Raw genomic sequence first — 16,806 nt, forward strand, 5'->3', positions numbered from 1 at the left:
CATCTCTTCTGACAAATTCAAGTGTTCCTGACCAACACTTGAGGACTACTTTGGTGTCATTACCTACAGCTTGGACAAATTATAGCACCTATTGCCTCCATGAAGGAAAAAAAACACAGAAACAGCCAGGAACAGTGCCATCCCTTGGTTGTGACACTGTTCATCAGTAGCTGAGAGTTTGGCCCAGAATCTTCATTTGATACAAATTACTTCCCTACACTCTTCCAGCTACTTCTTCTTTTTCTCTCTCTCTCTCTTTTTTTTTTTTTTTTTTTTTTAATTTCCCTAAGATGAAGCTCCAATAGGTGCTATTTGTGAAAGAACAGGTTCACTGGGATGGACGGGTTCACTGGGATGGACAGGTTCACTGAAATGGGGAAGCCAGCCCTAATAGCTATCCTTCAAGAGCAAACATGCTGGTTGAATCTGCCCTGTTGAAAAAAGAAGGAAGATATTTGCCATGAGAGCAATTCCTGGGGCCTTAAATGGGTACAGACACTTGGGGGGAAATGAGTTTCATTTGTCAAGGGGTTTATTTGTGACTTTCTTCCTGTTTATGCCAATTGGGCAGTACTTGCTACTTTAATTGCTGAACACTAAGTACTGCCATCAGAAGTTCATTGATACTATTGTTTGTTTCTTCTTTTTTTTCTTTTTCCGGGCATCTGCTTCTCCTCCTCCACCACTGGCCTTCTGCGTCTCAAGGCTTCTTTCACCACCTCTCTGGCACCAACAGCTGCGGCACCGTTGCCAAAACACACTGGATTTAAGCAGGCATGTCAGCTGGATGTGCCAGCTCCAACTCAATCTCCTAATCACATCTTGCTTGCAACGTGGACTTCAGGAACAATTTGTAGACAGCATTAACAGGACAAAGATGTATCCACCCCAAACCCTATTGTTACAGAAAGGAAAGGTGGGCTGGGGACTCATCAGGTCATACAACAGGTTGTCCCAGGTATTTGAAACTCAACTTTCAGACTACTTCTACTTATTGGGCAGTACCATTCATCTGGTTCCCAGACTTGTTGAAAGATCCTCATAAACAGATACAGGACAGAGGAAGCTTCTATCACACTTCATAGAAATCTGTCCCCTCAGTTCATCTTCTATATGAAAACAGGCATCTACTTTTGAACTCATCTTCTCCAAGCTACCTTATTCCCGCCTTTCGAAGCAATTACTGAAGCCTGATCATATCCAGGTTGCTGGGGCCCTGTTAAGTGGTGTGGTCTTTGCACAGTACACTTTGCACAAGGTCTCAAGTGTGAGCCAAATTAGACCAATTTTGAACAACTACAATTTCTCCTACTACCTCAACTCCAGCTGAGGACTTAGGACAAACTGCAAATTGCAGAGAGTTGTGATAATATTACGAGATCTGGGTCCATAAAAGATAATAACTGTAAGAAGATGTAAGCAAGGACTAAAATGAAAGTAGGCAAAAATTTTGAGTTTTTATGTGGAAAGTGAGAGAGGAGAGCTATTAAGGGGTTGTATTAATAGAAGGGATGCAAAGGGAAGTGAGTAACTCCCCTTATCAGGTAGCTCAGACTAAGATATTATTTTCCTTGCTCAAACCCTTCTATTTTAGTTGCAACCTCTGTGCAGAGAAGGCTGTTCTCCCACCATTTTTCCTCTAAGTTTACCATAGGAATTGGCAATGCAGCTTTGATTTCACCACAGATGGGATCCTCAGCTCCGCTAGCTAGTTCCTAAATTACTATGAAAGAGTAGTGACAACTGACAATTCCCTGTCTTTTAAAGTTACTCAATCTCAGTCAATGAAAGTCAAATAGAAATATCAGGTTTCTTCGGCAGATTATATATACTTGTATGTGTGTGTGCAAGCTCCAGGCACTTTGTGCTTAATCAAGTGCAGTATTAAGTAAGTTAATGAAAAAGGAGTAGTTATCTTCTACTAATGAAATAGTCCATTTGGGGAAACAGAATCGTTATGGTTACATGAAGAGGCTTAGAATGAGATTTTTGCTGCCAAAACACTCAGAGGCAAAAGCAAGACAACACCAGCCTCTCAACCCATAGTCAGTAGAAATAAGACAGAGAAGAACTGAGCTCCATCTTCATACAATTATATTATTTTCCAATAGAACGAAAACCCTTTATTTTCCATCTTGATCCTGCTCCCATCAGAAATGGGAAGAGTCTATTTGGCAGGACCAGCACTGAATCACAACCTTGTTCTTTGGCTCTGAGCTGGCAGACCAGTCCGTCCCTTACTTTATTTTATTTTAATCTTGGAAGTTTTAGCACCACCTGCTGCATGTGGCCATAGCACAGTGGTACAACTGAAAAATTGATTCATTTTCTGAAATGAGAAGAAGAAAATATCATTCACTTCTCCAAAGTGGAAAAAGTTTCTTTAAAGCTGCATTTCTAGGTTAAATTAATACTTGGAGGGACTGGGAATAGGATGGAAAACAAGAAAAGCAAAGAAGCGAAAGAATAAAAGTTTCTATGGAAAGCTGTAGATATCAGGTGTGAGTACGCATTTTCTGAGGGTGGGGTATTTATTCATTTACTCCAACTTTGTCAGGAAAATAAATCAGATCCTATAACAGCTGGCAGTTCAAGAACAAGATGTTCAAAGAGCTAACACTAACAAGCTCACAGATAATTCTCACATGGGCAAGCATTGAACTCCCTAAGTTGACAGAAGTGCTGGCATCACTAGGCTAAGGCTCAAAGAGGAATAAGGAGATTATTGCAGGAAGAACAGTGGTGCAGTCACAATGTTGTGCATCATCAATTGTGTACAACACACAAACTGTGGAAGTATTTCTCACAGTCAGTCCTATTTATGTCAGAAGCTATTAAGACTCAAAACTGTAACTACAGAGTTTCTCCAGCCCTGTGCCTCATACCACCTGCTACTACAAAAACCATGTTTTTCAGAAGAGTTTCCTTCCATTTCAGGACCAAATAAGCAACCAGATTTTCAGCTGCTTTTTATTAGGGCCCATATAAAGTGCCAAGGTCTTTCAAAGGTAAGAGAAAACAAAAGAAAACAAAACCCTGAAAGGCATGCCAAAACTGCAGCCAAACCTATCAGCACTCTGGAAGTTCAACTACCAACTTAAAACATTAAAATAATGCCTAAAGATCTTCCATTGTCTAGCCTGGGGTGATTGTTCCCTCCAGCTCCCTTCCCTGCAGGCTTGCATTCCCTAATTCTGCTTCTGTTTGAAACAAGAGAGCTGTTTGGATTTATGACAGAATCATTTTAAAAGGAAATTAGAGATCTTCGGAAAGCTGAGGGGATATCATTCTTTAAATGCAAGATGTTCCAAGATGCTTTCTCTCATTTCCAGAGCACTCCCACTGGCAAGTCAGCTCAGCATTTGATTGACACCTAGTTAGCATTAAATAGGTGAAGGCACTAACAAAATTCACAAATTTACACAGCAAAGTAAAAAATTGATGGATTTTTTTGCAAGGTGTGGTGTTTTCATTCCAGTTCAATGCCTTACTTGATTTTAAATGGACAGAAATATTTATACTCATGTGCATTTGGTTGAAAGACAGGCTATGAAGACTGCAGAAGTATCAGTAGTTGATTATCGAAATTTATTTATTCACAGCACAAATCCCACTAGGAAATGCAATCCATTTGCCAAAGAATCCTTTAAGCAGCCGTATCAAGCCACAGCCGCTCAAGAGGGGAAATTTGCAACACTTAACTACTTCAATCTAATTTCCAAAATCCCCACTATCTACAGTCTTTAAAGCCCAAGAGCATGGATTTTGTATAATTGATCTTGGTGCTGCAGGATACCTAAGTAGAGGAGCACATTTCTCTTTTGGCATCAAGTTTGAAACACAGATGCTGCTGTGCTGGTAATGAAAGGAGTGAAGCCATGCCTGCATTGGCTGTCACAAAATTGTCTCAGCTTCACAACCATACCAAGCCTTGATAGATAAAGGCAGGAAGGGTAGGTATAGACAGCAAATAAAATAAATAAATAAAAAAAAAACCTTATTTAATAAAAAAATTGAGGTTTAAGCAATAGGCTGGAAGTTAATTTCTCTTATCATCTTTCTCCAAGAGCAAAATAAGACACAGAAGACCCCAAAAGCTAAGACTGTGCTGAATATTTGAAGTAGCTTTGGGGTGTGACGGACACTCCCTACTGCAGCAGCTTCACCTGCAGACATTGCTCTAAATGCAAAGTCTAAAAGATGTGTCTAGCCAGGACAGCAGAGGGACAAGCCTCTTTGCACTGCTTTGTGTACAGCTCAGATTGCTGGTCTAACGATCATGGTTTATCCCCTTCACACTGGACTTCCATTATTCTGTGGCTAAGAGATTTCATTAAACCTGGATTGTACAGTACCTTGTGCTTTAGTGACATGATATTTCTTCATTTGCTTGGTATTGTTGTGCTACAAATAACATTATGCAAATTGTGCGTGGTTTAACATTTTAATTCCTGAAGTGTGGGTATCAGGCACTCTCATCCTGTGCAGAAACTGTATTGATTTCTTCCAGTTTTCAGATCAAAATATTTTTTAGGATTGGTAGCTGATTTTTATTCACAGAAAGCCACAATTTTTTTATTCTAAATTCAGGTTACAAAAAGTTCATCTTGATTTTATTTTAAGGTGAGAAGAATTTAACTTACAATACAAAAAAAAAAAAATTAGAAAATCATTGACCTAGAAGCACTATGGCTGGACACGACTTTGAGATATTGGTTGGTCTATTCCTCAATGAGACTGGAAATTTCCTATATTCACATCTACTGTGACTTTTTTTTTTTCTAACCTCTTCTTTACAATCTCCACTGAATTTTCTATAATCCACATGTCTGGCTCTTTTTAGATGCTGGGATCACTTCTATGGCCACCCATAAGACTGTTTCCAGCTTTCTCTCACTTTTCTGCAAGTGTGGGGAAGCATTGCAGCTGAGGTTTTTAATGCACAACACTCCTTTCTCTATGCTTTGGTAAAAGCTGTCTAAGGTTTCTGCATTGGTTCTTGCTGTTTTGTAACATTGTAGAAGCCTTACATCCACTCCTGCAGAAAGCCTGCTGAGCCAGGTAATCCCCAACTTTTATGTGATACTTTGCATTTACTCTTCCTGAATCACAGACTGTTTTCTTGCACACAGTTCCTCTGATTTATGAAGTTAATTTCGATTTCTTCAGTGTCTCTGGCATCTGCAGACTTTTCAGGTTTCATACCATCAGTAAGCTATTCTGCTTACATCACGGAAGATGCTAATAAAATAATTACTGATTTTAATCGATCAATAAATTATTAATAAAATGATGAGTATTATCAGCCCTAAGGCAGCTCCCTGTGCACCTAATGTAACACATCGTTCCAATTTGATTGGGAACTATGTGCAGGTTTTCCGTGAGAGCAATTTTTCAACACGAAACTTGTTCACTTTAAGTAAGTTTCATTTGGAAATTTTTTCCTGGCTTCCTTTTTTGAATGTCATAGGGAGCATGTTTGCTTCCAGGGCATAAAGTTATTATATTTAAGTGTTTCATAAAATGGCGCTTTGTATTTTGACCTAATTCAGATAATCAACATGTATGTAGCATATTTAACCCTAATAGATCCAAAAGATCAAAGATGCCTTCCCTGCCTTTCCTCTCACAAGGAAAGGAGGTGATATCACAAGCTAGTGAGGTGGTGGGAAAGCCACCACAAATGTGTTAGACTGATACAATAACCAGAACAGATGTCTCTCTATCTATCAGAAAAGCACAGCTGCTTTGAAAATAAACAACAGCCTTTTTACAGACTAAAAAGAGATTTACAGCATAAAACCCTCACATCATTCAGTGGCAACCATAGTGACAGGAGGCTCATTAGAGCTAATCTAGAGCCGATTTGCCCTTCTGCAGAACAAGCAGCACTCACATTGCATGTAAACAGACCAGTCTTCAGTACACGGTCCATGTCACCCTGAGGTCTGTGCTCCCGTAGCCCCAGGTCTCTGCCTCCAGTGGCTGTGGCCACAACTTCTGTGGATATGTGTCATTATTTCTAAGGAGGCATCACTTATTTAATCATTAACGATCTGGCCTATTTTTTTCCTAAAATTTGTTGTTTTCCAACCCTCCCCCCCAGTTCAATCTGGTGATTTTCTATAATCATTTGGTGCTATATCACAGCCCTGTGAAAGTATTCTGTATGAAGATTTAGACAATAACATAACTAAGTATTCCTCACTGTGCAGGACAATACTTATTAATCCTCCACCGGGACTTTGTCCCCTCTGTAATGCTGCACACATTTATCTCATACAAGCAAAATATAGCTGGCTAAAAAAATACCCAGAAAGGAAAGGTCACATTTACAAAGCAGGAAATATTGCCTTCCCCCCAAGAACAACGAAGCATGCAGTAAATCCTTAGTAATGAAGAAACAAATTTCTGCCACTATATACTGGTCTTAGAAGAGAGAAAAGTTAAATTACTGCTGTCTGGCTTGGTGACATGATCCCCAGACAGCTGGATGAAGCTTTTGCCTGGTTGCTCATTCTCATTCTTTAGCTTCAGTGGAAGATGAATCGGGAACAGATGGGATGTCCAGTTTCAAATCCATCATTTACCAGCCCCTTCCTGAACAAAAGTCATTAGGTGGCCTTCAGGATTCATCAGCACTTGTCAGCTGGTCTGGAAGCCCAGTTGTGTTGTTTAGGAGTTGCTTTGCAAGGCACCGCCACCACCCACCGGCCCTGCTCCATATGCCCTGACGCACTGGGATGAATCTGAATCAACCATCTCTAAACATTTGTGCAAGCACCGACACACACTTTCCACTGAGATGTTTCCACAATAATGGGAGAAAACCTAATTTGTATGCAGCCAAACCTCCTCTCTCTGGCTTTGTGCGCCACAGAGTGTTACAATAAATAAAGGCACAGGCACTGCATATCTGGCTTTGCCAGAGCCACACCAACCATTTGTAACCCTGAGGTGTGCTTCAGTTTACTATACAAATTCCCCAAGTGAATTAAGCACTGTAGATATCAAACATAGATCTACACAGGAGAAGAAAAAAATATCAGAAAAATAAATCCTTTGCACCTGCACCTGGAAAAGCAGATAGATGTGTTGGAAGCAATCTGCGGAAGTTAGTCACATACTTCAACTTAATCGTAAGGGATCTTCTAGGCCCATTAGAAAAAAATTCTGCCATAAAGAAGATGCCATAATCAGAGTTTCCTCATCCACAGTTAGCTGTCATACCTGTTAACTTGTCTATCCAAAGTTTAAAAGTTATTTCACCTGGTGGAAAAAAATTCTTTGTTTATGCCTTTTCCCCCACTTAGTTAGATGTGCTGAATTTGTAACAGACTTCCAGGGAAGACAAGTCCTCCAAGAATAAAGCAAGCAGTCATGACAGTGGCACTTTTTTAAAGATATGAAGTCTTTTGTAATAGCTGTAAGACTCAATTCAGTGAAGTAGCAAAACATACACTGCTTGTGCATGGTGTTTTCATTTCCTTGACTTTTGCCAGGGATCCAGAATTATCCTGAAGATTTACAGTGGTCTGAAAGACCAAGTTATTAGAAACAGTTACCTAAGGTAGAAACTTCTGTTGATTTCATCAGACAATTATCCTGCCTAAGCTATTTGCAGCTTATTTTATCCTAATTTAGCTAACACTCAGTACTTGAAAGTAAGATACTCCCTCGCTTTGGAAATAGATTTTTACACTTCTCTGTCTGCATGTTTTCTTCATGCATTAGACCACCAAGCTGCCTACCTAAGGTACAGCAGAAAGGACACACACAGTTTTCCAAAGAGAAAAAAAATAAAAGGTGCTTCATGGTCAGAGCCCCTGCCAGGCTTTGTGAATCCCATTGCATTTGAAAGCAGTGAAATCATACAAGTTTCCTAGGGTCACATAACATTTTCAGTAGATATGTCAGTCTCATTACTTTATTGGTTATGTCCTTCATTTTTGTAAATTTATCTGAATCCTAAAATTCTCTGGGTAGAAGCCCTTCTTCCCTACTTTGAGGCAGGATATATGGTACTTAGACTACCCTGGAAATATATTTGTCTAATAATATATTCTTAATTCATAGCTTAATATATATCCCTAATCTCCTTTCCTGCTGTTTCAGCTAACTAATTTTTACCCAACAGTCTGTGAACAACAATCAGTCATATACATCAATATAAAAGTAATCAGTTTTATAGCAATCAATTTATTTTCAAAATCTTTTCTAATGTCTCCCCTTCCGACTCTTCCAGATAGAACAAACACAAATTTTGAACCTTTCTTCACAGTTCTTTCTTACTTTATCTGTTGGGCAGTTCTCCAGAACTTGCTCCCATTGCATGATTCTTAATATCTGGTACCAAAAACTTAACACAGGACATCACTTCCAGAGGCCTATTTCAATGTAAACTGCTCTACAATAGTTTTTCTGTCATCTGAATGCTTCAAAGAGACAGAGAACAGTTATTTTTTTAATATATTTGTAGTTGTCCTGAATGTCTTCTGCATCAAGCTGCTGTTCATGAAGAGGATGTTTTTGGTTTTTGTTTGTTTGTTTTACACAGAGCCTCTATTGCTAAGCCCTATTCTATAACCCCATATTACACTCTTTCTGCAAGTACTGTTGCTGAGCTAGACAGTCCCTGTTTTGTGTTTGTGCAACTGAATTTCTCATATGTGCCATACTTTACATCTGTCTTCACTGCATTTTATCCTATTATTATTAAGCTTAAAAGATTAATCCAGAAAAAGATCAAGTGGCATTAGATTTTGCCTACCCAGTAGGTAGGAACTTTTGTATAATTCTTGTATCTTAATTATACCAAGAGGCTGATAGTCATCAAGCTATGACTAATTTGATAATGTTTAATTAATCTTTAGCAGTAGAGACGACTTACTTAGACTAAGATTATGTTGTCCCTATCTGAAACCTTTGACACAGTGTCATGATATCTTAGGATGTGCCAGATAGCTCAAGACAGAGCTGACTCAAGATGTCAGAAAGTATATTAAACACAAAAATCAAGCTTTCTCTGGTTATATAAATGTTTGTATGTGGAGCCTGAGTCCATACACAATCTGGCAGTTGACCAGAAATATGATGTTGGGTCCAGCATGCACCCTGAGCCTCATGACACTGGAGGCAGAAGAAGCTTAGAGCAGAACTATTAGTAGCCCCAGAGACAAAAGTTAATAACATAAACCCACTGGGAAAAAAACCCCAGTGGGTGGCAAGGTGTATTATGGGAGCAGATCCAAGCCTAACATCACTCAGTGCAGCAGCTGGCACCAGCCACTGTCTCCTGGTGTACACTGTACTTGCACTACTCTACTTGTCCAGGATGTGCTCAACTCAGATCAGAGGAAGCAGAGAGCAGGCTCCAGTCTCACCCTCCTAGGCCGTGTCTCCCGCTGCTGTTGTCCATTAGACCCACTATGCAGATGTGCTGCAGCATATACCTACTCAGATGGACAGAAAAAGTCATCAACTTCAGCAACTCTGGTCCATGTGCCCTTCACACAGGCAAAGTCCATCCTGAAAAAGTTTGTCTGACCTTCTCTCATGTAGACAGAACTCTCCTTTCATGTACATAGGACTTCCTCAGACTCAACCGTGGCTGCCAAACCAACCTGTGTCTGTTTTCTCTAACTTATTCTTCTGGTAGATCTTAGCTGAAGTTGTTCCAGCTCTTGTGCTTTCTCTTCTAGAAGCCACCAGGGCTCAGCATGGTATTCCAGATAAAGTCTCATGGCTTTGCAGTCCACAGTGATTTGCTTTGTATCACTGCCTTGTGCCACGGAATTCAGATTTTTCTGTCTCCACTGGGTATTACTTATCTTGATAGGCTAAAGGGTTTTGTTTGTCTTTTCCAACGTACTGCAAGATGAGGGCTCAGTCATCCTGTGCTCAGCTAATGCATTTCCTTTTCCTCCTCTGTCATTTCCACTGCAAAGTTTCCAGTCTAAATGAGAAAAATTTTATGATTAGTTCCAAACTGTATGAACTTGCCTTCTGTTAGCTTGAATTTCATTCCATTTCTATTACTTCCCCTTGAAGGTCACCGAGTTCATTTCAACAATCCCAATGCTCCTCTGTACTTCTTTAAATTTTGTACCATCAGCAAATTTCAGCAGCAAATTCCTACAGCACCGAAGTCCCTTAGGAAAACACTACACAAAACTGAGCCTAAGAACAGTCCTTGGGTAACTTGGCTAGGAGCCTGCTTCCACAGTCCAACCTCCCCATTTGATATTCTCTTTTATCCAGTTCTTTCCTCATTTTTCAAGCATATCTTCTTAACTCAGAACTCCTCATGTAATCCTACATCAAATGCTTTACTGAAGAAGGTAAATTAGAAGATCTGTTTTTCCCTTGTACAGAAGAATGCTTATTAAAAAAAACCACAACCAAACAAATAACAAAAAAACAAACACAAACAACCCCTCAAAATTTGCTTAGTATGACCAAATTTTAGCAAACCTAGGTTGTGTTGCCCTGATTTCTATTTAAATCCAGGCCCTTATTCTTTCTTTTCCTCCAAATATGTTCTAAACCTCTATACATAGCTGGGATAAGAACAAGACAGAATATTTTTTTTTCCTCCTAACTTTAAATACAATAGAACACCTTCTCCACATCAAAAGACAGATAATTGTCCTTACTGGAGGTCATGGCTTTACTAGACAACTGACTACTCCCCCAATAAATAGACATTGCTCTGGTTCCATTTGCTCTTTCTTTATTCTTGTGTTAAAATGACTCAAGAACGTTGCATTTTTTTTCCCCCATGTCATATGTTGTAGCTGCATCCTGCAGCTGGTCTGAAGGTAAACCTGTCATTCTGTGCTGCTAGTGGTACTCTGCTCTCAGTGACAATGCATCATTTCATGGCAGATGAACATCTGGTACATAGTTGTACTCTCCTCTTTTCGGTACACATTTGCTTTTTCAGTTTTTTCCTCCTTCCCCTGAAAAAAAAACCATATAAATCCTTGCTTTATAGATAGAGACAGGCAGGCTAAGGTTGCTTCAAGCATTAATATTAATGAATCCCACAGGTAGGACATGTCCAAAACAATGTGCTGCTTTATTTCTGCTCAAAGTTTTTACGAAACAGTCAGGCACGTTACATTATTAAGTCAGTTCGGATAGGTAGACATTTCTTTCATGGCTATACCATTCATAAAAAGGAGTATCTGCTTTATGGCAATTTCAATAACTTCTCTTTCTGCTTTCGGAGGAAAGGGATAGATCTTCTAAGAAAAAAAAATCAAAACAAAGACGACACAAAGCTGACTAGATCTTGAATTAGTGCAAATTAACATAATATCCAATGATCTAATTGGCTTAATTTTTTCCTCAAAATATTGTAATCAAGAAATACTGTAAGCTTTTGTTTGTGTTTTATTTATATTTTTATTTTATTATTTATTATTCAATATTAGGATTTCAATAGAATAAACCAAAATCCCAAAGTAACAGACGTTCTTCAATCTGGGAATCAAGACAAATGTAAAAACTAGTAAAAGGAAAAACTTATAGAAACAATGGGAGCTCAATAAAAAGTCATAAGTCATTGCAAAGATAGCAAAAAAGTAACTTTGGACAAGGAATCTCTGAATCCTCACATTCAGAGAAAATCAAGCCTAAACTTTTAATGTAGCTCTGCTATTGTATCATAAATTATTCCATAGTTGATGATGATGTGAAGATTTACATACCCAACAGTTACACCTGGATACATCCACCAGAATTTATCAGTCATTACTTTGCAAGTAGTTTCACAGGCATCAATAGGCTTGTGAATCAAAAGTATCTTTGCACTTCAAGTGAAAAACATTTCAAATTTGTCCTTCATTTTACCTAGACAATAAAATCAGGACTCAAAATCACAGTGCATCCAGTGGCAAGACTCCCATGATGAAATTAAAAAGACACCAGCAAGCAAATCAGAAACATCTAACCCATTTTTAAAAGCAATAAAAATAAATCCTCGTCTCCATGAAGGAGGAGGCCTAATAGATAACCTGCCTTGAAGATGACCTTCAAAGGGAGAAAAGAAATAGAACCTGAGAATAAGTGCAGAATGCCCCCAATATGCAAGACTTGCAGAGGTCATTCTGCAGATAGATTAGTATAAATTAAGCTATAAAGAACTGTTTGTAGTCCATGCTGGATAGTTCTTGATTTACCACAGTTATCGAGGTAAGTGCCAAACAGCGAAGGTAAATTACATTTAATTGTGATATAGAGAGATCCACAAAGTTCTGGGTTCTAAAATGGTTCATATAATTTACCATCACAATCTTCTTGCTGTATGTCTGTGTGGAGTTTCTACAAACCTTAAGTGTCCCTGAGGCAAATTAAAATAGCCATTTGCAAGAGAGAGAACAGAACTGAGGTGCACGCCTGCTGGTGACAGCCTTTGGTAGCCTCCATGGATTTAGACAACATCAGGCTGCTTTCTAAAGGTTCTGAATTTTAAATCAAAAGAGTAATGAGAGTAAAGGGTTAAATTGCAGAAGGGAACAGAAAAGCGCATAACATTTAGCTTTGTTACTGAGAACTTCGTATGTATATACATATGCACACATTCATGTGTACACATGCGTATCTATACTTACAGAAATATATGTAACTTCCTCCCCGCAATATCTCCAAATCCTTTAAATGAAACATTTAAATACAGCACAGAACAAAATGGAAACTGAGAACATGAGAAACAGAAAAGTAGGGACACTCTAGGATTAAATGCACAACATGAATAAAGTGAATAGACTGTTGCAAGCAAAGGTAAACTGTGGGCATTTCTTTTATCCTCCAGATTCCTCTTTTGTTTGGCCAGCTAAAAGTGTATTCCTAAAATATCATAAAAACTTCCACTCCCGCTGCCTACGTGATCTATGCTCTCATTGAACTATTCAGCTGGGTTTAAGGGTAGGACATTACTGCTCTTTTAGAAAAAGAGCTCTTTTCTCTGCTGAGTCCTTTTTCATTTTTCTTCTAGCTCAGACAGGCAAGAAAGAAAAAGATCAACATGAAGACAACTCATTTCTTTGTTCAGTTACCTGTAAGAAAGGATGAGGGAAAAGCCTGGATAAATTGTTACCCGTGAAGATACTACTGTGGAACAGTTATCTTGTAATTAGTTAGAAATTTATAATATCCATGGGCTGGGAGGCTGGTTTGATGGGTGTTTAACAAATATAAAAAGCAGGGTCATCTGATGCCTTTGTATTTATAGAGTAAGTCCTTCTGCACTCTCTAGGAATGGGGAGTTCACACAATGCAAGAATGTGACCCTCAAGATGTTTTGCAGAATTGCTAGTCCCCTCAATTACCCTGCTCACATAGGGGGAGCTCAAAGAAATGCATCACACCATAATATGATTGTCCCTCATTCAATCTAGGAAGATCATTATCTCTGGAGTTAATAGTACAATATTTAACCCAGCAGAGTGTATTTAGAGTTGCTATTAAGCAACAATATTAAACTAAGCAATAACCAGCCCTTGTCTCAGCTATTTATGATTCCAGCAATGTATTATATGCATCGCTGGCTTTCTCTTCTGGCATCTGTAAACTCTTCTGACTAGTTAAATGCTCCAGCATTGATACTAGAAGCAGCAATCACTACATGCCGATTTGCTGCTAATGAAGGAAACAGATCCAAGACCTAGGGTCACCTTCCTTTATCTACAAAACATTCCAATTTTTCTAATACAAGGTTTATTTGCTAGGAAGAGAGGAGGAGCAGGGGAGGAGAGTTCTGCTGATTTCATTGTACCTCTCTAAAAGGAAAGCAAGATAAACAGATAACAATTACTCTGTCTCCAATTTACATGAGACGTCCCCTGGTACTTATCGCCTCCAAAGGCACGAAAAATTGACGTGTATGAAGCAGAGCCTCAGTGCTGCTTCATCTTGAGTCAAGCCACACTGTGTGCATGTATGTACATAAGTCACTGCTAGAAGCTTCTATCCACACATCACCACCACTTTTTTCAACTCTTAACTCTTTATGCTACAAAGCAGATGATAGAATACTCATCAGGCAAATCTCATCCAGCAAAGAAAAACAATTGCACTTCTATGTTCTTTCACATCAATTACTAATAGTCCCGCAGCAGCTGCTAAGGGACAGCGCTGGTAGGCAAGCTGGTTGTCAATACAGCCTAGTGGGCTCTCCCACCACCCCTTCTGAAAGAAAATTCTTTCTTGTAAATTGAAAATATCAAAATCTTGCTGTGTGGCTAAAAAGCCTGAATAGGTACTGCCTTAAGCAAAATGCATATAAAACCTGTTGGGCCACATGAGGGTACCATGTTTATATGCTGTTTAGATGGGCTCCACAAATGGTGTCGCAATGTTAATACTTTCTTAGTTTACCCTATATTTCAACCAAATTTGTTTGGGTTTTTTTTCCTCCTTCTGCTTCTGAAATGTCATGTTGTCTGGTTGGTGCTCAATACCTGTCCCGCTCCACCGCAGAGGCGGCCATATTTCAGGAGGAATGGTGGACAGTATTCCTTCATCATTAAGTACCCCATATACAAATAAATCAATAAAGAACTGAGTTAAGAAGAGCAAAGGAGCACATATATTAGTGCTAAGCTGACAAGCTGTAGGCATAGAAAGCTTTCCTTTAATTCTCTCCCCTTGCTTGTCTTGCCAGAAACAGCCCCAGTCCCACCCACAACCCAATGCTTCACAGCAGCGATTAAAGAGCTCTTTCCTTGAGAAACCTACTACTGGGGGTACCATGGAAATGGCAGATAAAGAAATCTCAACTGTCATACTCCTAATGAAAGGCTGCAGTGATGATGAACACAGGCAAATTCATTATGAAAATGAGTGTTGATTCCTGATACAGGTGCTAAATAGGTTCCTTGCTGTATCTCATCCCCTTTTTCCTGTCCTAGCAAGCTCATTGCTCTGCTCATCATCTGAAGCAGTTCAGAACCTCCACCTGCAGATGATATCGAGTGAGGATAGTTGATTATTGTTGAAGGAGATAATTTAGAACTTTATTGGGCTGATGCCAGAGATATGAGCCCATGGAAAAGGGAAAAAGTAATTGAAAGAGCTTGTAGATTTATAGAGAGAAACAATACCTGAATAGTTTCTTCCTAAAAAGATGTGGATTTAAGACATTGTTACCTGTTAGGATGGAGTTCAAACAGTCTCAGAGAGAGGCCAAAGGATGAATTACAACCTGAGCCAGAACAATCTGGGCTTGTCTCTCCATTTTACTAATTTCTAGTAGCAGTGTTAAGGGGGATGTAGTTTGTGGTTAAAACTGAGCTTAAGAGCACTGCACAAATAGCCTGAAAGAGTTGCACATGTATGCAGAAATGTGCAGGTAAAATGTCATAAAAGCTCAACCATTCAATGAAATGGCTTTGAAAGGTTATATTATACACAACTGTTTATAGATTTTTTTTTTAAGGCCAAAGACCCATGGTGATCCTGCAGCCTCAAAGTCTCAATGACATTAATGGCAACACTTCACCTAGGAATTCCTCTGCTCAGCTCAATAACTTCTGGAGTGGCTAAAACTCTAATCTTAGAAAGAATTCTCATTGCAATTTAAAGATTGAAAGCAATGGAAAATCTTCATTTTCCTCTGAGCAGTCAGCCAAGGTTGTTAATTATCTCTGCTGTTAAGAAAATAAATCAGAAATAAAAAAGATCTTACTTTCATTTTTAATTCATCTAATTTCAATTTCCAGCTACTGTTTCGAGTTACAACTTTGTCTAAAATTAATGAGCCCTCTCCCACCTCTGTACTATATACTAGATATCCCCATGGAGATACTTAGAGAATGTGATCGAGTTACCTTTTAACCTTATTACAGACAGAAGCAGCAAAATCTCTCCTATGATGCCTCCCCATTCACTCCTTAACGCTGAACTTCAGGGACTGCTTCTCCAAGTGAGGAAGCAATTTATTCTCTTTGACACTGCAGGCATCTCTTAGGGGATTCTGCAATGTGTCAGAAATGGTGGCTGTTCTCAGACACAGAGATCTGTGATGCAGATGAGGGCTGAAACAACCTGCTCAATTTCACATACCTCAATATTCAACTTGTGGAAACATTCCTACGGTCAGGTCACAGAAACCCTTAGCCTAGACATGAAGATCCGAACCTTGGCTCTCACGTCTCTTGGCCAGCCATTCCCCAGCTGGATCAGCAGAAAGAATTAGGAAATTACATGAAGAGAGAGTGAAAGTGCAGGGGACACCACACAAAAAGGGTTTGGCTGACATCTCTTACCTTTACAAACCTTGACACTTGGGTTTCTTTTCCTCCTTTTGAAATCAGAATGACACCTGGACTAAGAAATCCAGAAAGTGTATGGGATTGACCCATAAACTTAGGCACATAAAATGTTATTAGAGGAATGTGAGCTGGCAGTCTCATTCATTTTAAATAAGTTTACAACACAGAATTACACTCTAATTCTACATTCCAGGTTGGCCTTAATAATGTCAATACCAAATCCTCTACCAGAGGGCAAAATTAGCTCAGTGGGTTGGTTGGTTGTTGTTTTTTTTTCTTTCCTATTTCCCCTCTTCTCTAACCTTCCCTCTAGTGGGTAAAAAAATAATTTTTTCACGTTCTTTTTTCTTAAATGTCAATATTATTCCATTTGCATTGTGACTGAGTTTTATCAAGGGCTCAAGAGATAGAGATGGAAAGACAGAAAGAGTCTTAGAGTAGCTCTCTGAAGCATTTATTATTTTTCAGATTTTTTTTTTAGCTATCCATATAACATCTGCCCACAAGATGCTTTTAAGCTACTACAAAC

The 16,806-nt window shown here is 39.0% G+C and overlaps 1 long non-coding RNA gene across 1 annotated transcript; it reads right to left on the bottom strand.

Moving 5' to 3' along the window:
* Positions 1 to 10,783: 10,783 nt before the first annotated feature.
* LOC309440231 lies at positions 10,784 to 16,300 on the bottom strand. The gene is made up of 3 exons (XR_014184153.1): positions 16,272 to 16,300; positions 11,715 to 11,856; positions 10,784 to 10,961 (listed from the first exon to the last, which is right to left on the bottom strand). It is a non-coding gene; the product is annotated as an uncharacterized lncRNA (long non-coding RNA).
* Positions 16,301 to 16,806: the final 506 nt, after the last annotated feature.

This window comes from Streptopelia decaocto (assembly GCF_964273445.1).
Source record: "Streptopelia decaocto genome assembly, chromosome: 5".
Taxonomy (NCBI): domain Eukaryota; kingdom Metazoa; phylum Chordata; class Aves; order Columbiformes; family Columbidae; genus Streptopelia; species Streptopelia decaocto.